Here is a 5106-nt window from a genome sequence, read left to right on the forward strand (position 1 = left end):
CATGAAATTTGGAATATTAATGGGTTTATCAATCAGCATACTATTCTTCTCATCGGCCAGAACACCAGAATCGATTTCGCGTTGAAGTTTGGTCCCTTCATTTTTCATTCTCATGTAGTTGAGAATCTGGAAAGAGTCAGCGCCCTTCATAACCTCAGTAGGAATGTTGGGGAGCAAGAGCTGCAATTGCGGCTGGAATGTTTCCTTGAATTCAGCATGTAACTTGAAAAAAGAGTTTGGGTCTTCAGTTAATTCAATTTCCCGTTTAACAAACCTGCCTTTTCTTTTTTCGGTTTTCGTGGCCTCATTAGGTACTATCGTTGAAAACAGCAAATATACAATTGTAAACACTGACAGGACAGTGAATATTGTTGAGCTCCTGATTGCCATTGTTGAACTTTGGATGTCACAACTTCGCTCTAGAGGTTTCGTCGGTTGTACTGGATGATAATTGAACGCTACCTTTCTTTTATGTGGACTGAGGTGAGGTGGCGAGCAGTTGCCAAAACTATTTAAATTTATCTGGTTAGTAATTTCCTTAGCATTTAGCTGGATATGAAAATGTTCAGAAATCTTGCAAAATTGTTGGTGCAAAAACCTTATAAGATCATATGAATAAAGGTAACTGAAGATGGCCTGTTGGCCCATACGAGGCAGCTCCTATTTATAACCACCCAAACTCATTCTAACCTACGTGTCTAAACTACACTTGAAGCAATCAAGGGATAATACTTCTATTACGTTACGCGGTAATTTGTTCAACAAATAAACAACAATGCATTAACAGTATTTACCCAGGTCTTTGCCAAACCTAAACTTATACAATTTATACCAATTGTTTCGTGTTCTGTCTTGTGTTGATGTTTTTATTACCTTATTGATATCGCATTTGTTATCAACGTCGATGAGGTAAGAGGTATACAAGTGATGAACGGACATAACATAATTATGATATGAACAAATCCACAAAGGCCGTAATGAGGGTTCGAACCTACGCACGGGATGTTCCCAGAAAAGAACATAAGAATAAAGGTAACTGCAGAAAGCCTATACGAAGCAGTTCCTATTCATAGCCACCCAGTTATAACATAATAAAAATCATAATTATAAAGGTAACTGCAGAAGGCCTATTGGCCCATAAAAGGCAGCTTCTATTTATAATCCCCCAATCCCACTCATATTCATGTCCAACCCACGCTTGAACCAATCGAGGGATCCCACCTCCACTACGTTATGCGGTAATTGGTTCCACAACTCAACAAACCGGTTACCATAACAGTATTTACCCAGGTCTTTCCTAAATCTAAACATATACAATTTATGCTCATTGTTTCGTGTTCTGTCTTATGCTGATACCTTTAATACCCAACTAATATCCCTTTTGTTATATCTATTCATCCACTTGTAAAAACCTGTATCATAAGAACAAAGGCAACTGCAGAAGGCCTATTGGCCCATCCGAGGCAGCTCCTATCTAGAACCACCCAATCCCACTTAAATACATGTCCAACCCACGCTTGAAACAATCGAGGGGACCCCACCTCAACCACGTTACGCGGTAATTGGTTCCACAAATCAACAACCCTGTTACTGAATCAGTATTTACCCAAGTCTTTCCTAAATCAAAATTTATCCAATTTATACCCATTGTTTCGTGTTCTGACTTGTGTTGATACTTTTAATACCTTATCAATATCCCCTATGTTGTGTACATTCATCCACTTGTAAACCTCTATTATGTCACCCCTAACTCTTCGCCTTTCCAGTGAATGCACGTTAAGCTTTGTTAATCTTTCTTTATCCATTCTATAATACAGCGACCAAAACTGAACTGTATAATCTAAATGGGGCCTAACCAGAGCAATATAGCTGAAGAACAACAACAGGTCTCTTCTTAATCATTGTTCGATTATAAATCCCAGTGTCCTATTTCTCTTATTACGAACATTCATGCATATATCCTTTGGTTTTAAATTCTTACTAATCATAACTCCCAGATCTCTCTCGCAATCTCAACACCAGCTAGCTCGAATCTTGTAATTCTATCATCATTACCTAGCCTCAGAACTTTACATTTATCAGCATTATACTGCATCTGCCAATCTTTTGACCATTTCAAAACCCTATTTAGATCAACTTGAATGATAGTGAGTTGTCTTCCTTGTTAATTTTCCAACCGATTTTTGTATCCGCGGCAAATTTGCAGATGTTGCAACTCAAACCTGAATCTAAATCATTATATATATATTATAATTAAAAGAGGTCCCAGGACAGAGCACTGAGGCGCTCCACTAACAACATTATCCCACTCTGACTTAACCCCATTTATACTAACTCTCTGTTTCCTTTGGAATAGCCATGCTCTAATCCAACTTAATATAGCACCCCAAATACTCTCTATTTCGTTAATCAGTGCCCAATCTATTTTTTTATTCAGTGCACCCCCAATACCTCCCGATGACTGCACCAGTGCTGATGTTGGTGGAGGCGTTTATGTTGAGGATGATCGGAGCTACCAAGGTGCTTGTTGCGTTGTGCTGTAGATAGAGGAACGGTGATTAGAACAGAGGTGTGTGTTGTAGGGAGACTTGCCGCACCTTATCTATTTGCCTGTTAACACACGCTTTTATTGACTCATTCCTACAGCTCAATCATCTAAGGGTTTCAATCTACACAAACAGTTCCAAGGACAGATTTCATGGCATATGCAATGGCATTCATATATAAATGAACCCGACCCGAGCTTAAATTTGTATTTTTTCATGTCTATTAAGTTTTCGAGCTTATTAATGAATTACACTGCATCCAATTTGCCATATTGTAGGAACAAATAATAAACTGGAAGAATATTAAGTTTTATTTAATATATATAACCAAAGAACACTTTACAAAATAATTAAGGACAAATAACTTTAATGCAATTTGAAGAACATAAGAAACATAACATAGTAATTGCAAATACATGATTCTTGAGGTTATCTTGAGATGATTTCGGGGCTTTTTAGTGTCCCCGCGGCCCGGTCCTCGACCAGGCCTCCACCCCCAGGAAGCAGCCCGTGACAGCTGACTAACTCCTGAGTACCTATTTACTGCTAGGTAACAGGGGCATTCAGGGTGAAAGAAACTTTGCCCATTTGTTTCTGCCTCGTGCGGGAATCGAACCCGAGCCACAGAATTACGAGTCCTGCGCGCTATCCACCAGGCTTTCGTGGCCCCAGTTGGAACCCACTGTCAGGTTCCAAAATTATTTTCATTAATTGTAAACTAATTCTCGGTATCTTCGTATCACTTTGTAAGTACATCATGCTTAAAATATTTAACAAAGCCGGGTTGTTTGCACGATTAGCACTTTTTAATAATAATAGCGAAAGGATTCGTTTAAAATTAGTTTGGCAGCGTACGTTTGGCACCATGTTTCACAATGTTCAGTAATTCAGTAAGTCTCATCGAGCGACCAAATTGGTCCTTAATCGGCACATACTTATGCAGCATATCTGTAATTGTATCCACCGACTGCTGGTTGTAGTCTGGGTGTTTCATAAACTCATTCCGAGTGTTAACGAGCATATTTATTAAAGCTCTTTCGTGCGTCTTTAATTTCTTTAGTTGCTCTTCAGTCATGAAATTTGGAATATTAATGGGTTTATCAATCAGCATACTATTCTTCTCATCGGCCAGAACACCAGAATCGATTTCGCGTTGAAGTTTGGTCCCTTCATTTTTCATTCTCATGTAGTTGAGAATCTGGAAAGAGTCAGCGCCCTTCATAACCTCAGTAGGAATGTTGGGGAGCAAGAGCTGCAATTGCGGCTGGAATGTTTCCTTGAATTCAGCATGTAACTTGAAAAAAGAGTTTGGGTCTTCAGTTAATTCAATTTCCCGTTTAACAAACCTGCCTTTTCTTTTTTCGGTTTTCGTGGCCTCATTAGGTACTATCGTTGAAAACAGCAAATATACAATTGTAAACACTGACAGGACAGTGAATATTGTTGAGCTCCTGATTGCCATTGTTGAACTTTGGATGTCACAACTTCGCTCTAGAGGTTTCGTCGGTTGTACTGGATGATAATTGAACGCTACCTTTCTTTTATGTGGACTGAGGTGAGGTGGCGAGCAGTTGCCAAAACTATTTAAATTTATCTGGTTAGTAATTTCCTTAGCATTTAGCTGGATATGAAAATGTTCAGAAATCTTGCAAAATTGTTGGTGCAAAAACCTTATAAGATCATATGAATAAAGGTAACTGAAGATGGCCTGTTGGCCCATACGAGGCAGCTCCTATTTATAACCACCCAAACTCATTCTAACCTACGTGTCTAAACTACACTTGAAGCAATCAAGGGATAATACTTCTATTACGTTACGCGGTAATTTGTTCAACAAATAAACAACAATGCATTAACAGTATTTACCCAGGTCTTTGCCAAACCTAAACTTATACAATTTATACCAATTGTTTCGTGTTCTGTCTTGTGTTGATGTTTTTATTACCTTATTGATATCGCATTTGTTATCAACGTCGATGAGGTAAGAGGTATACAAGTGATGAACGGACATAACATAATTATGATATGAACAAAATCCACAAAGGCCGTAATGAGGGTTCGAACCTACGCACGGGATGTTCCCAGAAAAGAACATAAGAATAAAGGTAACTGCAGAAAGCCTATACGAAGCAGTTCCTATTCATAGCCACCCAGTTATAACATAATAAAAATCATAATTATAAAGGTAACTGCAGAAGGCCTATTGGCCCATAAAAGGCAGCTTCTATTTATAATCCCCCAATCCCACTCATATTCATGTCCAACCCACGCTTGAACCAATCGAGGGATCCCACCTCCACTACGTTATGCGGTAATTGGTTCCACAACTCAACAAACCGGTTACCATAACAGTATTTACCCAGGTCTTTCCTAAATCTAAACATATACAATTTATGCTCATTGTTTCGTGTTCTGTCTTATGCTGATACCTTTAATACCCAACTAATATCCCTTTTGTTATATCTATTCATCCACTTGTAAAAACCTGTATCATAAGAACAAAGGCAACTGCAGAAGGCCTATTGGCCCATCCGAGGCAGCTCCTATTTAGAACCACCCA

This window comes from Procambarus clarkii, unplaced genomic scaffold (genome assembly GCF_040958095.1).
Source record: "Procambarus clarkii isolate CNS0578487 unplaced genomic scaffold, FALCON_Pclarkii_2.0 HiC_scaffold_133, whole genome shotgun sequence".
Taxonomy (NCBI): domain Eukaryota; kingdom Metazoa; phylum Arthropoda; class Malacostraca; order Decapoda; family Cambaridae; genus Procambarus; species Procambarus clarkii.